The 23559-nt window shown below is 34.0% G+C and overlaps 1 long non-coding RNA gene across 1 annotated transcript in view; it reads left to right on the forward strand.

Moving 5' to 3' along the window:
• LOC138386557 (uncharacterized) overlaps positions 1-23094 on the forward strand; it is a 35455-nt gene extending 12361 nt beyond the window's left edge. The window contains exons 2-3 of the long non-coding RNA XR_011233888.1: positions 747-855; positions 22015-23094. This is a non-coding gene — a long non-coding RNA (uncharacterized lncRNA). The remainder of the gene's footprint in view (positions 1-746; positions 856-22014) is intronic.
• The last annotated feature ends 465 nt before the right edge of the window (positions 23095-23559 follow it).

The following is a 23559-nucleotide window of genomic DNA, read 5'->3' on the forward strand; positions in this document are numbered from 1 at the left end:
AAATACTATATTTATTCCTATACATATATACCTACAATAAAGTTTAATCTATAAGTTAGTCGCAGAGATTAACAATAACTAGTAATAAAATGGAATAATTTTAACAATGTATTGTAATAAAAGTTATGTGAATGTTCTCTTTCACTCTCTCTCTGTCTCTCTTAAACTACCTTATTGTACTGTGTTCATCCTTCTTCTTCTTGTGATGATGTGAGATGATAAAATGCCTACATCATGAGATGAAGAGTGAGGTGAATGATGTAGACATTATGACACAGTGTTAGGCTACCATTGACCTATGATACATCAGAATGAAGATCATCTATTTTTGGTGATCCCGGATCATAGAGTCACGACGACGATGTTGATGGTTGGATGTCAGGACCAATGTCGGTGACTGGTGGGCAGGTAGTTACACAGTGTGAATGTGCTGGACAAAGAGATGATTCACCTCCTGGGTGGGATAGAGTTAGGTGGCATGAGATTTTTATCATGCTACTCAGAAAGGTACACAATTTAAAACTTATGAAGTATTTATTTCTGGAATTTTCCATTTAATATTTTCAGGCTGTGATTGATCTCGGTAACCGAAATCATGAAAAGCAAAACCTCAGACAAGGGGAGAATAAGGGGAGACTACTGTATATAGGAGTCTCTTGTGTAATGAACTTCTTTCTGACATTTTGTAGGAATAAGCTTACTCTGATTCAAACTTTGACAGCATTTATCTCCCACTGTCTTTTCAGCTGTCATCTGGCTCAGCTTCACTTGATCTCAGCCAATCCTGCTTGACTAGGGTGACTTGAAAGGATCTGTCAACTGCAGGACAAGTCAAAACCTCCTGGTCCATGCCAGGTAGGTCTTCTCATGATGGGGCTGAAGGATTAGAAACTCTTAGTGCCAGTTATACTTATTAATATCAAGTGAGGCCAAGAAGGATTTTTCCTGTTTTCCCCAAAGTGTGATTCCAGCAGAGGAGTCAATATAGGAAAGATCTGTGAAATGACATGATCCCATGGGGAGTGTTTGTGAGTATTATTGGACAAAAGTTTTTACCTTTCCAAAGCCAAGGGACTCACTTCTTAAGAACAGATGCCCAAAATAAAGGGAGTGAGAATTTTGTTCTTCAATGGCTGTCTGGTTAGCCAGAGCACTTGTCAATGTGCTCCTGTACTCCACAGGCACAGAGAGAGACAGCAAGAGAGCACACGCACACATTAGAAAGAAATGGAAAAACTCAGAAAGAGGGAGCCATTTGGTGATATCTACTGAACAGACAGATGAGAGGCTATGGGAAGGACTGATACTGGTGGGAAATGAGTGATATTGGACTAGACATAGCCAGAGCCTTATTTCTGACATTAGGAAATGTGCTATAGAATCCCTTCTTGGAGGGGCTTAATAACCTATCTGTGTGTCCCCCAAGAAAGCCATCAGTTAGGTACCTGGTACATAGAAGGCAAGAGTAGCCAGTTTTAGTCATTAAGAGAAACAACAATAATCAACCTATCAGGATTGCCCCTTCATTCAGACAAGTCAAGGAACACTTTCACTGGCTTCCAATCAGAATAATTGGCACTAGGAAAGGAAAGAAGGGAGGGTGTAAATAAGGATCCTGTCTGCACTTCCCTCTCTCCATCCCCCTTCAGAACACTAAAACTAAAATCACAAGAGATTTAACCTAGGCTGGTGGGAAGGAGGAAAAAATTTTAATCTAGTTTAACGTGGGAGTTTTAAAATAATCAGAATAGCATCTTAGATACTGAAAAAAAAAAAAAACCCCTTCTAGTTATTGAGAAATGACTAGACATGTCTTGAAAACTTCAAGATATTAAAAGACTAGCCACATAGCAGTATGTGCATAAATAACATTGTTTCATATTTATATCATTGGAAGTCGATATTCTTTCACAAACATTTTACTCTAGTTAAGTAACACTGGATGCTTACTTACATTTTTTTGAATTTTGAAGTCTGAAAACATAGCTTTAAATTTGGACAGTTAAAGTTATAAGCAATAGAAATTCGTGAAGGATAACAAAGAGCTGACAGGGTGGAAATTCTTTTCTGTCTGCCTTCAATCAGTACAGAAGAAAAGGTTTCCACTGGGTAGGTCTGGAGGTCAATGTTGTATGGCGAAAAGCCTCAGCTGAACTTAGGACAGAAAGCAAACATTGAAGGAAGACCTATCTCAGACACTAGGGGATAGGAAATGACATTAAATGGCCAGAGCAGAATGAGACAGGTCACAAAAAGGGAAGAGAGGGCTATGCCAAACCTAAAGCCAAATGTTAAAGGCAGAGCAAGTTTTAGAATTAAGAAAGCCGGAAGCACAAGTCTTTAGAAATGTGTAAGACAATTACATTGAAATATTATTGAAGTATGTGTTCGTTTCACTAAACAAATATCCATGAATGTGGAAACTGTACATTAATGGGGCTACAGAAGTTGATATAATATAGTCATATCTTTTCCTCAAATTGCTTATAGTCTAGAGAAGTAGAAAGAGTCCAGTGTTCCCTCTCTCCCAGTTTCTTCCAACAAAAAGTTTAATAAACTTTTATCTTCCAAACATATTTCTGATTTGCTTAATGTAGTTTATTTTTAAAAATTTCACACCTAATTAAGTTTTTAATTTTTCGAGGTTAAATTCTATTGAAATCCTTGTCATTGGGGCAATGGTTTTATAGGTAGCCAATCTAGACAGAATTGAGGCTAAGATTCACTTAGAAAGCTATATTTACTTAGAATGCTTACTTGATTTTGTCTATTCTGGACCATAGAATATTAGCTGTCATAATTGGCAAAGGTAGCCTTGCCAAGGTTGCTAACTATAAACATTGTATAGGCATTTTCTAATTTGGAGATCGTTATGTTGATAATGACTGAGTCCAAACTCTAGGGCTGAAGAACTGTCTCCAAATTCCTTTGGATATGCCCTTCTGTGAGGCTCTGATTTCTGTTTCACAAAGTATGTGATGAGAGCTCTTAAGGAGGAAATCTAAGACCTGCATTTCTATAAAACTCTTGTCTGGCAACATTTTTTTTCTCTGAAATGTCCTAGTTCAATTATTTCTCTTCTAATTTCTACACTATTCTGTGTTGCTGTATAGGAGCCTTATTACTTCTTGCAGACAACTCTTGTTCGTGCCTTCCCATTTCTTCAAAATACTGTCCTCTAAGTACAAAATTTGTGCTATGAATCACAAACGTCAAAATGTTAGTGGCTTGACTCACTAATTGAGAATCACTGCAGGTATATGTCTCCTCTCTCTAGTTCAGTTAATCAGGCTGTCTGTACTCTCTTTGCTACATACTTTCCCTCTGTCACATCACCAGGCTGTATACTTTGGTGAAGGGATCTTTGACATAGAGTCATTTATGGCTTGAGATTCCTTGATGAGAACAGATCCCCCAGTGAATATGGGTATTATTGAACATCTTTCTTTACATCTTAGCAACCATAATGCATCTTGCAGTATGCCTCTCATATCCCTCTTTCAGGACTGAAACATCCATTCCTCCAGTAGTCAGTTGTGTTGGTTATAGATGGTTCCCAACTGTTTCACTTTGGAAATTATTCTCAGCCTAAGTTACTGTCTCACTCCATGTTTGCCCCATCCTGGGGCCAACTCACATCCAATGAGCAATACCTGCAATTCTCCAAGGCCTGGCCCCATTGTGCTAATCTGGGATCATTCTGAAAGGCCAACTCATTCCATAGATGCCTGTGGGGCTGGCAGAGGCCTCTGTTCCATCTGTGTTGCAGTTCAGCTTCTCCCTCTGTCCAGTCCTGCTCCTCTCACTTCCCTACAGCTGTTGTTCCAATGTGCCTTCCCTCATACAACTCCTGTATGCAAATTTCTATCTCACATACTGTTCCTGAGAACCCTAACTAAGTCAATTTACACAAAGAGTGATCCTAAAGCGCAAACTATAAAATGGGATATTAGAGCTGGATTACCCACTGGCTGGCTGGCATTATGGCTTCTATTACTGATAATAGATAGAGTACTAATAAGCCTTGGTATGCTAAAGCCATGCAATTATTGAACCTTTACTGTTAGTGAACAATGGAAAATAACACACTGGGTAGTGCAATGTCTAATACATTAAAAAAATAAAACTGAAGTAGACATTAGAATGTATGGAATTAGATGACCCTTGCTGGATACTATCAATGCATTGAAAAATACAAAGAAAGATAGAATATGCTTGATGGTTATTTTAAGGTAGAATGTGGTTGATTATTATTTTTCCTTATTATGATAGTCACAAATACCCACTTGCCATATAGAAAGGGACTCTTAGAAGGGTAGGGAATCCTAGCAAGTGATCTCTGCTATGGTCTGGGCTTTAACTGAGAAAAAGTGGGACCATGGCATTAGAGATATTGATATCTGTGTCAATGGTCTCTAGAATCTTGACTCTTGAGATCACTTTGATTTTGCTGGGCTTTCAGAAGTGGCCCACTCCTCCCCGTTTAAACACTAGCATTTTATTCAGTCTTAAAGATGATGTAGATCTCTCTGTTTGCAAGACAATGCATGCCTTCTTCAAGAGATAACCCTACTTCTGCTCCATGCCAGAAGATTCTTAACTAGGGTGAAACCTTAAGATAAGTTGGCTAGGACAGTGTTAGGCCTGCTACAGGGAAAATATGACTAAGTGCCATTTGGCTGTAGGTCCTAGCCAAGATTACAAATAAGACCCAGGAAAATATTTATGGGATTGATCTGAGGATGCTGGCTCAAGGTCAGCATACTATAAACTTCTATCAGAGAGAGTTTCTTAATATGGAATATTCTTCTTTTATACAGAATTTAACACTCTGACAAGAACCTTGAGAGATGGTACTAACGCCCTACTAAGGTAGCTTGTAAAAGCTTGGAAAAAATGATTAAACTCACTAAATAAAGAGAAGTACAGAAATCTCCTGGAAAAGAGTGAGATAAATGTCAAATGCTAGCAAATATGGATAATTGGAGTGAATATACTCAATAAATCTGTGAAACCCACTGGACATCTATGTTCTGTGGGAGGCCCTGAGCTTCAGCAAAGCAGTAAAGAATGTGTTGGTGAGGGGTGCACAAGTATTGTTGTACATATCTGTTATGGCTATCCTCTGTAGGCTAGAAATGAATCTAGAAGATGATGTGATAGAATGGGCTCCCTGATTTTAATGAGGATTATAGAATGCCAAATTTATAGAGACCAGGTCATGGGGCTTAATTGTCATGGAAAGAATAAGTGAAATTATTGAAATATGTCTCAAGGCCAGAGTGGAATCATGAAAACCAGGGACCAGACCAACCATTGCTGTGATGATTGTTAATAAAATGGGATGTTCTTGGGAATAAACTAGATGGACTGAAGCAGCAAGAGAATTAGACATCGATATATAGGAGGCTCAATGATCCTTAGGAAAATGCATTGCAAAAAGGGCCTCACCACAACATACTATATTCAGAATATCTAAAGTCAAAGTGAAGGACAGAATTTTTAAATTAGAAAGAGAAAAGCATCTAGTCACCCTTAAAGGAAACTCCGTCAGTCTAACAGCAGAATTTTCAGCAGAAGCCTTACAGGCCAGAAGAAAATGGGATGGTATTTTCAAACTGCTGAAAGAAAAAAAATTGTCATCCAAAATTTTTTATTCTGATAAAATAAAGTTCATGAATGAATGAGAAATAAATTCTTTCCCAGACAAGCAAACACTGAGGGAGTTCATCACCACTAGACCAGCCCTAGAGGAAATGATAAAAGAGGCCTTAAACATAGAAATGAAAGGTATTCACCATCATTAAAATATATGAAAATATAAATCTAGCAGGCCTTATAAAATAATCACACAAAGAAGCAAGAAAAAGAAATAAAATTGCAATATGAGTATATTTCATCAAGCCGCAAAGACAGAGAAAAAGATAGAAACAAGGAACGTGTAAAGTAATTAGAAAACAATAATATGATATTCACATATCAATAGTAATATTGAACATAAATGGGTTAAATGCTTCATTAAAAGTTATGGATTGGCAGAATGGATTAAAAAAAATCATCTAACTATGAAGCTGCTTACAAGAAACTCACCTTAACCATAAAGACACACATAGACCGAAAGTAAAAGCATCGAAAAAAATCTTCCATGCAAAGCAAGCAGGAGTAGGTATACGCATATCAGATAAAACAGACTTTAAATCAAAAATACTATAAAAATTACAAAGAAGGTCATTATTCAATGATAAAAGGATCAATTCATCAAGAGGATATAATAATCCTAAATATATATATGCACCTGACATCTGAGCTGCCAGAGTCACAAAATAAATATTACTATACCTAATGAAAGAAATAGAAAGTAATACAATAATAGTGGAGGACTCCAACACCCCACTCACAGCACTACATAGGTCATGAAGATAGAAAGTCAAAGAAGAAACATGGGACTTAAATTGGACATTAGAGCAAATGGACTTATATAGAAATTTACAGAACATTCTACCCAACACTACAGTGTATACATTCTTCTTACCAGCACATGGAACATTCTCCTAGATGAGCCATGTTAGGCCACAAAACAAGTCTTAACAAATTTTTAAAAATGGAAATCATATCTTCTGAGACCACAGTGGAATAATGCTAGAAATCATTACAAAGATGAACTTCAGAAACTATGAAAATACATGGAAATTAAACAACATGGTCCTGAGGCATTACTGGATCAATAAAGAATTAAGATGGAAATTTTAAAAAAATTTGGAATGAATGAAAATGAAAACACAACACACTAAAATATGTGGGATACATAAAAAGGAGTGCTAAGAGAAAAGTTTATAGCATTAAATGCCTACATCAACAAAGTACAAAGATCACAAATTAACAACCTAACCTCATACCTCTAGGAACTAGACAGCAAGAGCAAACCAAACCCAAAGCTAGCAAGAAAAGAAATGACAAATATTAGAGCAGAACTAAATGGAAGAGATTATAAAAATTGGACAAAGGATCAATGAAACAAAAAGTTGTTTAAAAAGATAAGCAATATTGATAAACCACTAGCTAGATAAACTAAGAAAAAAAGAAAGAAAAACCAAATAAATAGATTCAGTAATGAAAAAGGAGACATTCCAAGTGATCCCACAGAAATGCAAAAGATTATCAGAGCCTGTTATGAGCAACTATGTGTTCAAAAACTAGAAATCCTAGAATTGGATAAATTCCTGGAAACATACAATCTCCTAAGATTGAACCAAGAATACATAGAACTCCTAAACAGACCAATAATGAATAACAAGATTAAATCAATAATAAAACAACAAAAAGTTCAGTACCAGATGGATTCACAGCTGAATTATATGAAACATACAAAGAGGAATACCATTTCTCCTGAAACTGTTCTGAGATATTGAAAAAGGGAATTCTCCCCAACTCATCATATGAGGTCAGTTTCATCCTGATATCAAAACATACATTCGATAGGTGACTAGTTTCCAGAATTTACAAGGATCTGAAGACTCAGCTGTATGGGACATCCAAGATGACTCACTCACCTGGGTAGCAGTCGATGCTGGCTATTGGCTGAGAACTTAACTGAAGCTGTTATCTACAGAAGTCCATGCTAATACTCTATCATGGTATTCTCAGGATATTTGAACTTCTTACATGGGAGCTGGTATCAGCCAGAGCAATCATCTGACAGGGAGCAGGTAGACACTGGACAAGCTCTTTTAAGCTAGCTTTGAAATTCACATAGCATCACTACTTCTTACTGCATTCCTCTTGTCAAGTCAGTCACAGACCACCAGGACTTAAAGGAGAGAGGTGAGTGTAAGAATTTTGAGGCCATGTGCTAAAACTGCCTTACCCATTAGAGGTAAGAGTTACCATAATGGGAAAAGTGAAAAAAAACAAACAAACAAACAGAAGTTCCTGGAACTGTCCCTTCACCAATTTGTTCAAAGTATAATAGTAAATCAAAACCAATAGTTATGTCCCAGGAGGAATGGCAGAGATTGATGTGAATCAGAGGCAGTTGGCATTCTATGGAATGAACAGAAGTTATATTTATGGTCTTGCCCCAGAGTAGATTAATTCTCCTTCTCTCAGTCATACTATAGTCCAAAGGATCCTAGGAATATTCTATAGAATATCTCTGTATGGTTGGCATTGTGTTAATTGGACATGAGTAAGAAGAAGTTGCATATTAGAAATTTTGGTAAAAATTATATCATCCAATAGGTCGGAGTTTAAAACCTATGAAGTTTTAAGAACTACTCATATTAGAGAAGTATTTTGGGGTGCAGTGGGCTGGGACATGCCAAAATATACCACTCATAATGTACAGGTTATGAAGACAGCATCTTCCATACTTGGGAATACTGCTTTTACACATTTAGTTGGTGATGCAAAAGCCAGCTCTAGGTAAATGGCTATGCAAGAAAGGACTTTGTAGCAGGTCTAGGCTATCTTGCAAACTATGTGGTAAGCAGCCTTGATGTTCAAGCCATATAATTCAGCAGACCCTAGAGAAGGAATGGATAAGCTATTGCCCTTACTCCAGACCTGGCCAGCTGCATGCTTTTGTAAATGAAGTTTTACTGGAACACAGCAGTGCCCAAATGTGTACATATCATCTATGGCTGCTTTCACTGCAATGGCAGGGTTGAGTATATGCAGCTTTGCTTGGTGTGGTTCTAATATGTACAAATTTAAGATAGCACAGTTAGATAACAGAAACCACTCAAGAACATGGATCAAATATCAGTTCCATGCTATATTAACTGTAATTGCTTAAAGCACAAACTTTGCTGCCAGCTCTTTAGTCCACAAATCACTATGCAAATAACAGATTCACATCCCAGTCAGTGACCCCATCAATAATGATCATTAAGCATCAGCTCTTCAGTTCACACACAGACAGTAACTATGTAGTTGCGTTGTCTCTTTGTTTCCTAGAAATAAACTCATGTGACCTTTTACAAAAACGGATAATCGAGACACCAAAAAGATCTGTGCAAGAACAAAATAGAAAGTGATTTCTTTACCTCAACTAGACATAGAAAAGAAAAAAGAAAAAAAAATAAAGTGGTAATACTGGAAGTGAAGTTTGAGTATAGCATAAATGGAGTTAGAGTAGCCAGAGCTGACTATGGAAACATTGACACCGTGGCTATTAGGGGGACTTTAGAGGTACAGTCAGAAAAATTTGTTGAAGGAGAACCTATGTGGACATAATAAGTAAAGTGGTTGTGATAAAAAGGTAACGATGTTTCAGAGGAAGTGATGCCAGGAAAATCTTCACAGTAAAGGAACTCTTGGAGATATTTCATAATGTTGAAATCACAAATGATGAAATGGTAAAAGCTGAATCAAACTTAGAAAAAAATATTACTATTCACAAAGACACAGAAATGTTCTTCATTCCATATATTTAGTTACACAACAAGGAGTAGAAAGCAAAGCATTATTCAAACTACTCCAGTAAGTTTTTAATCAATCTTTTTTTTTTCTTTTTTTGAGATCATTGTGAATTCACATGCAGTTCTTGAGAAATAATGTAGGGAGATCCCATGTACCCCTTACCTGATTATCCCTGGTAGTGACATCTCACAAAACTATAGTACGATATCACAGCAAGAATAAGGGTTTTACAAAGAAATAAGACATTTTAATTGCCAATATTTCGAATGTCTGAAGTCACATTGTACTAAATAAATTAGTTTTTTCACTTTTCCATTTTCCTATACACTTACCACTGATCAGTACTATGTAATGTTTTGACAAAAAATTTGAAGTCTACAGAGCAATCATTTTTATCCATTAATAATTAAGATTACTTTGCATTTTTATGGTTCCTCACTATCATGCAAAGCCAGGACTTCCTTAAGTTGTGACGGAAATTGCGTGGCCCACAAAAGCCAAACTATTTACTATCTGGCCCTTTACAGAAAGTTCGTCAACTCTTGGTCTATGGTATTAGTAGGCAATTGATGAACTCTGTAATGTTCACATTTAGTAGGTTATATCATCTGACAGAATCCCAAATTTTTTATGGAAAAGCTTTAGAAACTGCCAAGTAGGTCATGTCTTGAATATAAATGAGCAACCACTTGACATTAAAGGTATTTGAAGCTATAAAACTTCTGGTATTAGAGAACATTACAGTGTTCATTAAAACAGAGTGGCTTCTATTCAATAGTTGAATAAATTAAATTCCTTCTTCTACACAAACCTTAATCAGAATATCTCTGGAATTATTTATTTGTGCCCTTATCATTATGTCTTTACCAAAAAAAATGTAGCAACATAAGAAATACATAGTTCTAAGATTTCAGCACAGTCCTTTTAAGCTAAATTTTTTGTTAATCTGTCTAGTTCAGTAAAAACAATTACATTTCACTTGTAAATTGTTCTAAAATTGAAAGGTGCATGTTTTCCCTACTGTGCCAATATAGTGTTTTTGACAAAGAAGTTCATTTTATACACTTATATTATTAAGACGCTATGAGCAATTTTAAAAAGCAGAAGAAAATTCACTTCACAGAGTATTTTTTATTAGCTTTTATTTTTGAGTATTTAAGGATAGTTAATTATATATGAGTTTACATCATTACTTGGAATTTTAAAACACATCATAAGTGATAGTATTAAATAGTTTTACTAATTTTAAAAATTAGAGTTGTAGAAGAACAGAAAAAATTTGAGTTCTGTCTGTGTCACCATGACATCTCTGTCCATGATAACTTATTGTCCTCATCAGAATCTGCGCTGAAGAGATGAAAAATAATCACCACGAGGAAGTATTACTCAGACAATCATTCTTGAACAACATGAATATTGAGTTGGGTCTGCAAGAAAATGATGAAGACAAATGGGAGAGATTTGACCAATATACTTTTCATACCATTTGGAGAGACCTATTGAGACTTTTACTTTCATTTATTTTCACCTTGCTGTATGATTGTAGGCAATGCACTTAGCACCTTTAATCAGCAGTTTTCTCATCTGTAAAATGGAGGCAATCATAGTATTTACTGCAAATGTTACCTTGAGAATGAAAAGAAATACTGCTTGTGAAATGCTTAATACAAAGCTTAGCGAAAAGTGCTCTGATAGTTATAATGTTCTATAAATGAGGTCTGGGTTCAGATGGCAGTCATTTTTTTAAAAAGCTAGATATAATATGATGTGATAAATATTACAGAAGCCATTTGATGTAGTAAGCAGGCAGAAGCCACTTTACCTTTTGACCATGATGTGCTTTCTGAGGCAGCCAGATGAATAGCCTCTCATTTTATGCTTTGTGGCAAATTGGTTCCCTTATGTCTTAATAATGCAAAAATATCAGAGGCAGAATAATAGAGGGAAATTGTAGATTGAGAAGTTAAGTCAGAAAGAAAAAGTGCAAATACAGATACAAGCCAAGAGAGTAGTGTACTCTCTGTGTTGCAGCCTTTCAAGCACCGTGTCTAGCAAAGGAAGATCCAAAAAAATAAATTCTTTTTATGGTCATATCGTCAGCCCTTGGAAATAGGAGCTCTTTCCTTATTCTGGCAGGTTTGTCGTCAGACCAGAAAAGTTTGATTTGCAGTTGTTTCTGTTGACGTGTCCTTCAGCTTAAAGTCTGAAATGTAGGCGATCGAAAAGAAAAAATAAAGATTAGCCACACAGGTTTTGAGAAGCATTAATCAACCTAAAATGAGAATAAAAGTATATGGCATTGAAAAAGATTTTGCTAAATTAAGTTATATTGGCGCAAGATGGAAAAAACCCATCATTTTGAATTGTATTTTGTTATTAAAAACCATACAAAAATTAGAACTTGCCTGTTTTTTTCAATATATGTTTAGTTAATTATCTATTTTATCAAATAAGAGATGAAAGGTGACATGATGAAATAGTTGAGTGTACAGTGAAATGTAACTGAGAGAAAGTGAGCTGGATGAACCAAGGTTATTAAAGTAAAATAAAAAAGAATCAATGTTTTTATTATTACTAATATTAGGAAGGTAAAAATTAAAACAGTAAATAATCAGACAAGTAATGTGAAGGCCAAATCTGAGATGCTCTCCTATAAAGATAAGCAATAAGACAGAGAAATTTTGATGATCAAAGAGAGAATAAAGGACTTCTCCAGATCAATAACATGTATTGACACCCCAAAATTAAAATGGGGAAAAGAATTAAGCAGACACTTTACAGAAAAAATATCCAAATAGTTAATAGGCATACGGAAAGGTGCTCAATATGACCATTTATTAAATAAATACAGATTAAAATCACAAAAAGATACCACTATGTACCTATTGGAATGCCTAAAATTTAAAAAGACTGACCATATTAAATATTACCAAGGATATGAAGCAAATGTGATTCTTGTACGTTGCTGGTGAGAGTATATTAATAAAATGGTACTACCATTTTGTAAAACTGTTTGGCATTTTCTAATCAACATAAACATGCACCTACCTTATGACATAGTAATTAAGGTTTTAAGGTAAATATTTTTACATGTCCCTAAAAAGATGTGTGAAAGAATGTTCATAGTGAATTTATCCATAACAGCCAAAACCTGAAATCATCCCAGATGTTCATCAATAGAAAACTGGTTACCTAAATTGTATTCACACAATGAATACTACTCAGTGATAAAAGAAAAAAAAAAGGGATAAATTATTGATGCACATGATCTCCCAAATATCATGGCAAATAAAACAAGGCAAATAAGGTACAATTTCTTATATATGAAGGTTAAAGACAGGCAAAACTAATCCACAGTTACAGAACTCAAAAGAGTGCTTATTTCTGTGGGTGTTGAGAACTGGGTTTGGGATTGACTGGAAAGTTCAGGAGAGAAATTTCAAGAACGATAGCAATACTCTCTTAATGTATTGTGATTTGACTGAGGTCTGCATAGCTGGATCAATGTGAAACAGAAATTTTGAGTGTACAATTTGATAAGTTTTGACAAATGTACTAAGTCACGTAACTGCCACCACAATCAGGGACTAGAACTGTAGTGTTTATATGATAGCCAATAGCCACATGTGACTAGTGAGCGCTTGATGTTATGACGTGCTATACGTGTAGGATATACTCTGGGGTTTAAAGATTTAGTACAAATAAAAGAATGTAAAATACTTCATAATTTTTACATTGTTTACATATATTTTGTGTATGTAGGGTTATATAATATTAATTATATCTGTTTCTTTTTGTTTTTAATGTCACTACTGGAACATTTAAAATATATGTGTCCTGCATTATACCTTTAATGAATAGTGCTGATAAGAATATTTAATGGAATTATGGATACAGTTTTTTAAAACTCTATCATCTTGTTATTTGTTTTCTATGTGTCCCATCTGCTTTTAGTCTTTTCCTCACCTTCTTTTCAATTAAATATTTAGGTTTCTATTTTATCTCCACTATTGGCTTATTAGCTATAGTTTTATTTTACCTTTTTAATGGATTGATCTAGGGTTTACACATATGTGTTAGTTTATGACAGCCTATGGTGAAATAATTACATCTTTTCGCATATATTCTAAACACCTTACCACAGTACATTATTTCCTCCCTCCATCCTCTGCATTTTTATTGCCATATATTTTAATTCTATATATGTTATAAACATTAAAATACATTGTTTTGTTTTTTACCATAAACAGGGAGTTATATTTTTAATAAAATTTTAAAAGTAAAAAATGTCTTTTGCAGTTAATCCTGTATTTACCATTTCTGGTATTCCAAATTTTTATTCTGCCAGATAACCTCTTAAACATATCTTGTAGGTCTGCTGGTGATAAATTCTCTTACCTTTTATTTGCCTGAAAAGTCTTTATTTTGCTCTCATTTATGAAAATATATTTTTGCTGGCTTTAGAATCCTAGGTTGGCAGTTAGTTCTTTCAGTACTTTAAAGATTTCACTCCGTTTTCTTCTGGCTTGCATATATTTTGACAAGAAGGCTGCTATCACTTTAATCTTTCTTCCTTTGTACTTATGTATTTATTTATTTATTTTGGGTCAGGCTACTTTTAGATTTCTCTTTATCACATTTTTAGCAGTTTCGTTTTAACATGCTTGGTGTAGTTTTCTTTCTTTCTTTCTTTCTCTTTTTTCTGTTTTGGGTTCTTAGATTTCTAGGATCTCTGGGTTTATAGTTTTCATCAAAGTTTGAATAGATTCAGCCATTTATTTTTCTTCTAATATGTATTTTTCTCTCCGCATCCCTTTCTCTCCTTTCCTGGAGGAAAAAATATGACTATTATAGTGCACTGATATTTTTCCTCAGGTCAGTGATTCTCCAGGGTTTTTTACTTTGGATTTTTTTTTTTAACTTTTGTTTTTAATCTTTCTTCTCTCAGTACTTTATTTGGCTAGTTTCTAATGCTAGGTCTTTAATTCTGCTGATTTCTTCTTTAATATCTAATTGCTGTTCATCTCATCCGTATTTATTTTTACTTCCAGTATTGAATTTTCTCTAGAACTTTCATTTGTCTCTTTTTGTATCATTCATTTTTCTTATCAGGTTCATGTATTCCTCCACCTTTCTGAACACACAGAATACATTTTTTTTTCTGGATTTATGTTTTAAAATTTTTTTGGTTAATTCTTATAATTTAAAAATTAAAAATTATATCATCCATGTAATTTTTGTGACTGTGTAGATTAAATTTTTTCCTGGTTACGGGTCATATTTTTTCTGCTACTTAGCATGACTGGTAATTTGGATGCCAGAGAGTATGAATGTTACATTTTTGGGTTCTTGGTAGTATTACATTCCTTTAAATAGTGTTAAGCATTTTCTGAAAAGTAGTTAAATTACTTGGAATTTGTTTAATACTTTCGAGGCTTGTTTTTAAGCTTTCTTAGGTCAGTGCAGGGGAGTCTTTAATTTAGGGCTAATTTAGCTGCATTACTGAAGTGATATTTTCTGAGAATTCTATCTGATACCTTATTTATTGAGATTTTTCAACTTTGGCTGGTGGCAATATAAACTACTTGCAGCTATGTGTGAGTTTTGGGAATTGTTTAGCCTACTAGCCTACTACTTTCTGGTAGGTCTTCCCTCAGGCTTGTATAGCTTCCTTTAACATGTGCATTGATTGGTACTGATCTAGGCAGTCAGGGGGACCTGTCTGTGGGTCTCTGTACCCTTCTCTCTGTGCAACTACCTCTTCTCCATTATTGTGCCACAAACTATAGCCACCATGACCCCCAGCCCCAATTCTGATCTCTGCTCCTACTAGTGACTACCAGGTTCTTTGTAGGTGTTCCCTCTCCCTGCACTGTAGCCTAGAAAGTGCCTCTAGGCAGGAAGCAGAGGCAATCATAGAGCTCACTTCATCTGCTTTTCTTCCCTGGGGATCTTGCTCCTGTGCTACCTCTTGCCCGATATCTGAGAAACATTGTTTCTAGTATCTTACCCAGTTTTTCAGGTGTTTGAGGCACACACATAAATTCAATTCCTTTTAGTTTATCCAGATCTGAAGTGAAAATTAATTATTATTTTTTGATTGATTTGTTTCCATATTTAGCTGACTCTAGATTCAAATACTGTTTCTAAGACACTCAGAAATTCTTATTAGTTGATGCAGAGAATGCAGGAAAAAAATATGTGTCCTGGAGAACTTTGTAAACATTGAGTAGTGAACAATAAAAAGTTGAAAAATAGGCTGGTAAGCATTTAAATATTTACATGAATATTTTATCAGTTTGGCACTTGGCAAGATTTTAGATTAGATATTAAAAAGTGCTTTTTGAGAGTAGAGACAGTTAAGAAATAATGTAGGTTACTAAGGTAAGTTGTTCAAATGTTACTTTTTCCCTTAGAGATCATCAAGTTAAGGAAGAAACTTTTCTTCTGTAAGTGCTTTAAATAAAGCTCTTTGAAGAAATAAGGCTGAACAGGACAACTGAGTATCTCTAAGCTCTATGTTTTTATGATGTGCTTTTCTCTTCTTCATCTGAGACTGTTTAATCAGCTAATTTCTATCTTTACTGATTAGCCCTCTCTGTGCTCCACTCCCTAAATAATCCAGTCACCATCTACACTTTGAGAATGACAAATCATGACACATATTCTACCTACCTTCTCCTGCTTTAGGATGTCCTATTCACCAAAGTCTTTTTAACGAAAAATTTCCTTATTTATCAAGTTATATCGTGATAGAAAATCATATATATGACAGAAACTTTGTTCCCAGTTTACCCACACTCTAAAATGCTAATCAGCTATGTTTCTCATCTTTCTCATCTCTTAAACAGAAGGCTATTTGATATTTTTGATGTTGGAGTTACCCACTTGTGAATATCAAGAACTGTGTAATATTCTCACATGTGGTATGTGAGGTTCTTGACTCCTTTCCATATGGCTAAGATTGCAAAAATTTAACTTCTAGATGAATGCTAAATTTTTATTTAGGTGAATGCCTACGAAATTATATACAATGTTTTTGTCAGGGGAATTAAAGATGATATTAAAAGTCATATTCATTAATTCATGTATTTAATAGATACTGAATACTTACCATGCCTCAGAGACTACGTATCTGAGTACATAATAACATAATAATAAATACAAGTACCAATTATGAAGACTGAGGCTTGATTTACATTCCTATCCTTGTTTTTACAGTTAGATTTAGTTTTCCATAATGGGTCAACTACATTATATTTAATATGTGACAATAAAATTGAATTCTTAGTCAAGAACTCTTTACCACTCTCCTAATTCCAAGCATAAATTATTAAACTGCTTAAAGTCAGGACTGGGATAGTTTTGAAGAATGAATTCAAATAGTGAATGAATAAAAGCTTTCCCCAATTTGGTGGAAAATAGAAGACATAAACAAGATTAATCCTACTGCAGCCTCACTTTCGTTTTGACACATTACCCAAACTTTTTGTCTTGAGAAGAGTCTCTAGATAGTGTGTTTGAGTCCTATCACTGCCAGAATTATAGTAACCCATGAAGGTGGGTTTTGCACCTACAGTAAGGGGTAGCACTGGGGAGAAACTTCCTTCAGCAAACCCCCTTCTACAGGTGTGATCTGTTTTATGGTGACTACTTGGCACTGCACATTTTTCACCGTCAAGCCCTGAAAACCATCGTGACAGAGCATTTCTGTAAGTGGTTTCAGAGAATTATTTATGGCTCTGCAAGGATGCCAGATTGCCTCATTTTGAGACAATTAAAACAGAAATTTAGGCAGCCGTTATTTGCATCGTTAGGAGAAAAATCCATTAACACAAGGCCAGGGGATCACGGGGGCCCAGAGAAGCCACCTTGAATAATAATCCTGGAACCTGGTAAACTCCAGCAAACAGAGCAGACAATGCCTGTTAGAGCAGTCTGCATGTAGCTAGGCACAGAAACAGAAGCTGAGTCTTTTAGGGTGATAACTAATATATTTTTTATGAGGCATACTGAAATGAGACTGCAGAGAGAGTGACAGAAAAGACTGATCAGAGAGAGTAAAATTGGTGACAAGAAGATTGGAAAGTAGAAGTCAATGTAGAACAAATAAATCATGGGAAAACCTATGCATAGAGGTACAAGAAAGCAGACTAAATGCCAGAAATCCACATTTTGCTAGAGGTCAGCTTAATGAATTATCAATGTGACTATTTAAATTATTTAATATTTTGCCATGTATGGGAGAAGGCCAGTTGTTGACTAGAAAGAAAATGTCATCTCTCTGTCAGCAGGTTCAACGTGACATTAGGAAATAATTGTGCACAAATTTAGAATAAAGAAGACAGGCAGAATCCTTCAGACAAGCATTTCATCTTTTTTAAATTAACAGTTCATGGTCTCTGTGTTAGCAATTAACATACAAATTGACTCACTCCCAGAGTTGATATTGACATTGATATTCCCACTTGTTGAAAGAGAGCTTTAACTCATGTCAGATGAAATAAGGCCAATGTATTTTAAGAATTGAGGGCAAGGTATTCTAGTAGGGATACATGTGGTTAGAGAGAGAGGTGAAATGAAGAGTTTCCTTTCTTTTTAAAAAATATCTCCTATTTTTGGCTCTTCTCATATAACATTTCACAAATAAGCTATTCCCAAATCCACTATGTTCAAGTACCATCCACTAAGTTCAATCCACTATGTTTCTAGTACTATGCCAGGTACTAGAAACCCAAAAATATTAAATATAAACTTGATTGGATTGGAGTTGTAACTAACTTAAACAGAATTTATAAATAGCTTTTACGGTGTTTTCATGGAACTTTAAGATTCTAATAAATATATCAGTAGAGACAGAACATATATATAAAAATATATATAATATTTATTTTTGTATTTTGAAACAATGCAATATAAGCTGTATGTATATACGTATATATGCACATATATAAACTTATACATAAGTAAATGTATACATATGTGTATATAAATACACACATATGTATGTATGATATGAAGCTGAGTTAGAAAACTAGTGAATTTATTGCTTAATTTGTATCCTTTCAACTCATTAAAATTGAGTTTTATATACTTTATACTGCTCCTGGAAAATTCTGGAGATCAATAATGTAAAATGTTATATGTATAATTTTATTCACAGAATCTATAAGTCAAAAGTATCCCACTATAATTATGGAATGATTAGTTATTTTACAAATATTTTTTATTAATTTACTTCATATGTTTTGAAGTTATGTTGATAGATGTATAAAGATTATGATACTATTATACATTTTGGAGACTGAGTGGATGCTCTTTAATCTTGTTAGCTCTTACTGAGAACAGAGATTGACTACATATCTCCCTGTCCCTTGCAGTTTGAGTCTTTATACTGCCTCTGGCCAAAAGAACAGACACTGAAGTGATATATACTCTTCTAGATCTGGACTCAAAAAAAGGCCAACATGCTCATTTTGCTCTTCCTCTTACTCATAAGAATGTAGAGAAGTAAAAAGACTCTGGAAGGAGGTTCTAGAAGATGAAAGGAACAAATATGTAAGGAGTTGGGACACCCGAATTATCATGTGAGGGCTTACCAGTAAATATCAGTTGGACTGGGTCACTTGAACAAAATAAATATTTGCTGCATTATACCTACCCTGACAACCCTCTCATATCTTTATTGATATAAGTTGTTTTTCTTTCTAATGGTTTGTACTAATTATGGTATAGTTGATACTAATATTTTTATACTTAATTTCTCTTTGTTAACATTTTTCTAGTATTTATATATGTCCATGTCATTATTGATAGTTTTTTAAATTCTATTTCGTATAAATAGATTTTACACAACCTATGAGGCTCTGCCATTTACATGTGAATTCAGACCTCTTTTAGTTAATAAAATATTTGTAATTATTTCTGCTGTCTATATTATTTTTCAATTTGCCATGTCTTCATATTACTCTCTTCTTTTCTGCCTTTGTTTGGACTTTTCAATTTTTTTTTCATTCTTCAACCTGTAATGGTTTGTAAGACAGAAGAAGATATAGATTTTAATAGTTTTAGATTTTTTGTCATACATAATATAAATAAAACAAGAAAATTAAAATCTAAAAAAGCTAGCTTCTATTTTCCACTGTCTTTTCTCATTTCCTAATTCATCATCTTCTATTTAATAAAATAATTCTGGGATTAAGTTATGGGCTTTTGTATATACATTTTTAAAAGATCACACTCTTCCTATTTAATGTAAGTTTTACTGATATCTTTGTTCTGAATTCTTTCGCTTTTGAGTATATTATCTTATAATTCTTACAGAGTGGGTACTTTTCTGATAAAATATGAATTCCTACATGTCCTTTCACTTAAATAGTAATTTAATTTTCATAGGATTTTATGTTCAAGATCAAGTGTGTTTAGCATTCTGTGGATATATTTCTACAATCATCTTGCAGCAAATACTGCCAATAAGAAGTCCGTTTTGCATGTCATTTAATTCCCATAAAACTTCTTTCTTTTTTAATTTTGAGGGTTCAGAAATATTGCCATAATTTGTCTAAGGGTGTGTGTATCTGTATGTGTGTGTATCTGTGTGTTTAAAATTTCTGCCACTTGATACTTGGTAGCCTTTTCAATTTAGTAACTCTATTATTCTGCAGCTCGAGGTAATTTTATTCCATTTTTAAAAGATCATTTGGTCCTTTATTTTACCACTTCACATTTCCATAACATATTTTAAAATATGTCTTAGGACTTCTGAATATCTCCTTCATGCTTTATCTGTTTTTTTTTTTTTTTCATTATCTTCTGGAGTAGTCCTCTATTCAACAATTTAGCTCACTACTGTATGCAATTTTTATATTAATCATAGATTATGAGAATTTGTTTTTTCCTGGAAAAATTTTAAGTCACTGCAGCTTACATATGATAATAATTGCAATTTAAAGTATTACTTTGCTCTAGTAAGTCTATTTCTCAAATGTTAGTTCTTTTTATCGAATTTGTGCCTTTCTTTTATATTGTTGGTTTCCTCAAATAGTTTAGGATTCTTGGTTGTGGGATAAGGTAGTATTTGCCATTCCCATTTACACTACCTTGAAATGCTTGCTTTTGGCTTCCATAAAGAGGTGGTGACAAAATAAAACTTCTCCGTATCAGAGTTACTATGTGAATGAAAAGAGAGTAGACATTTTAAAATGCTTGGCAAATTAAAACAAGTATGAGGCATAATTAAATAAGAAAATTATTTAGGCACTACCCTATTTGAAGAATACATAAGACTTGTATTTCTTGGAGGAAAGGTCTTAGATACACTATAATTGCTTCCTTAGTATTGGTATCATTGGCTGCCCTTCCTTTGTTAAGAAGAAAAACATCCATTACCCTCAGTTTTTATATTATCATATGCTAAGAACTGCATATTAAATTACTTTCCTATGTTCCTTTGAATTCCATTCCTCATATGTCAGATAACTCTTTGAATGCCCAATTTATTAAAATGTCTACATTTCTTAAGTTGTGATGTAAAACTCAGTAATAATAATAAAAGCAGTATTACTAAGTCATGATCTTGACTCATATTCATATGAATTCTATGTAGTCTAAAATAAGAAATCTGGCCATTTTATTTTATTTTTTCCCTATGTTTTTTATCAATAAGTCCATTCCCTTTAAAAATGGATTTTCATGTTTCATTTATTGCTCCAATAAACATCATGTATTTCTAATAATTTTATTGGAATAAATATAAAGCTTGAAATATGAGGACAAAAACCACTTTTATGACCTCAAAGTCAGTGTTCAGGAGCTATTTTATACAAAGAATAGACACACATTTACACACAAAGGTCTCTTTAGCCTTTCCTTGACCAATTGCTACAAGAACTGTCATAGTTTACTAGTCTCAATTTACTTATAGACACCACAGCAATAACATCCATGAATATCCTGTCTTTACATTGAATAGTCAAAAGATAAAATTTAGAATATACATACAACCTAAAATGGAAAGTATACAACCAGATTGACTGTTATATTTTAAGTGGTAAATATCTTTTTAGTTCCAGGAACACGTTTATTAAGCAAAGTAATGGAAAATAGGTGTTTGGTACTGGGGACACAAAATTTAAAAGGCAGAGTCTATTTCCTTAAGATGCTAACTATATAAAAAATGCTGTAATTAATGCAAAGATACCATAAAAATATTTAGGAGTAGTAATGATCAAAATTGGCATGTCAGGGAGGGCTTCTTAGGGGAAGGGAAACTTGAATTGATTCTTAAAATATAAGTACAAGCTTTATATAAGATGAGAGGGGATAGGAGAAGATGATTTTTTTTTAATCTCTAAGGGGTCGACTTAACCCATATTCCACAATTCTCCATATTCTCCTATTTGCTCTTCAATTTCTAACCTCAATTCCTTTAAAAACACTCGTCTCCCTGTTTGATGTCAACCACCAAACAAAACAATCTGTTGAATTCTCTTTGGCTTCTAGAAAAAGTAAATTTTAGTATTTGGGAGCAGTAGTATAAATTTAATACATAATTTTTTAATACTTAAATTTACATGTTTTATCTCCAACCCCAAGGTTGGGCATGTTTTATCAAGGGGACTACTGATTGGCCTGATCTCTCTCCAGCACCAACCAGAAGAGCAAAGATTGGGAACAGAATGGCACAACAGGAGCACGAAGAGCCAGGGACCCAGATCCCAGCGGGCAATTAGAGGACCAGGCAGGCAAGATCCAGAAGCAAAGGAAAAAATAATAGAGCAAACACTGATCAACTCTCATAACAGAGAAAAGGAACTTTCCATCAGACTTGTTTTATAGGCATGCCGTGTTCAGGTGGCAGGGCCTATGTGCTTGTGCCTAAAGGAAACAGGTACAGTTGATGAAACGTAAAGTAGAAAGGGAGCAGGTATTTGAATCAGGGTTCTAATACCAATTTTACTGCTTATTAAGTGTGTAAACCTAGGAAAAACTATTGATCAAAACCTGTGTACTTTTTCTCAAATAGGAAAAATATAACTATAATCCTGGCAGATTGTTATGATAATTAAATGGAATATAGAAGGTAAAATATTTAATCAGAGTTTAATACATTCTTTCTTTTCCTCTCTTCTGATTAATATATAGAGTAAGGACTGGTGTTTTTTAGAAGCCTCCTATAGTGACTAGTTGCTGATTTATTGACGTGCTTAGCAACATTAAAAATGTGTTAGAGAGGATCCAACAGGCACATCGAATCTAATTACAAAGAACTAGTATCCGGGCTGGATTGCTACATCTTCCAGTAATGTAATTCCTTTTTATTTGAACCCCAACTTTTGTAGATTTCACACATGTGATTAAGGGATAGGAAAGTGCTGTAGAGATAAGAATTGCTACTCAGCGCAAGTGAAAAGTGCCTGTCTCACCTCCTCTTCAACTCCCTTGTACAACTCATAATGCCTCTGTGGTTTTTGACTCCTTTCATTTAATAGATTTCGGCACCTCATCCTCTCCTGTTGCAGGCAGGATTTTTGTTTAAATATTATCTTAAGTAAATTAGTGTGTATAGGCATGATTTGTATAATTACAGTAGTTAGTAATTAGTATAGAGATCATGTCACAACTAGCAAACATAATTAAATCACAAGAAGTCTAGAAAAACCTACATTTTTTTTTTTGGCAGGAAAAAATGCATTTGATGAATTCTAAAATTGTATTTCAGAACAAACGTTACTTCAAAACATTGTGCTTCATATCTAGGTAAAAATCATTATTGCAAAAGAATGTTTCTTATGCATATTTTTCTTTTTGTGTTGTAAATAATTTTGAAAATCAGAGAAAATAAAATATTAAAAATATAAACTTTTTCTCTTATTTTTCTTCTGTTTTTGTGTGGTTTATTCCCAAAGAAAAAAATCCAGGCATAGGACATAATTAGACTGGCTACAAGTAAACTGTGCCTCACATTGTTTCTTTGAAGGAAGTTTTGTTTTGTTTTTAACATTAAATGGTTTCACCCTTCTAAGTGTCCTGGTGGAAATTGCTTTTTTTGGTGAGTTTATCATTTACTGCCTTCTATTACTATTTTTAAAAAATATATGAATGGCAAATTTCTCCACCTAAAATACAAGCTTTTTTGAG

The sequence above is a fragment of the Eulemur rufifrons genome, chromosome 1 (genome assembly GCF_041146395.1).
Source record: "Eulemur rufifrons isolate Redbay chromosome 1, OSU_ERuf_1, whole genome shotgun sequence".
Lineage (NCBI taxonomy): Eukaryota > Metazoa > Chordata > Mammalia > Primates > Lemuridae > Eulemur > Eulemur rufifrons.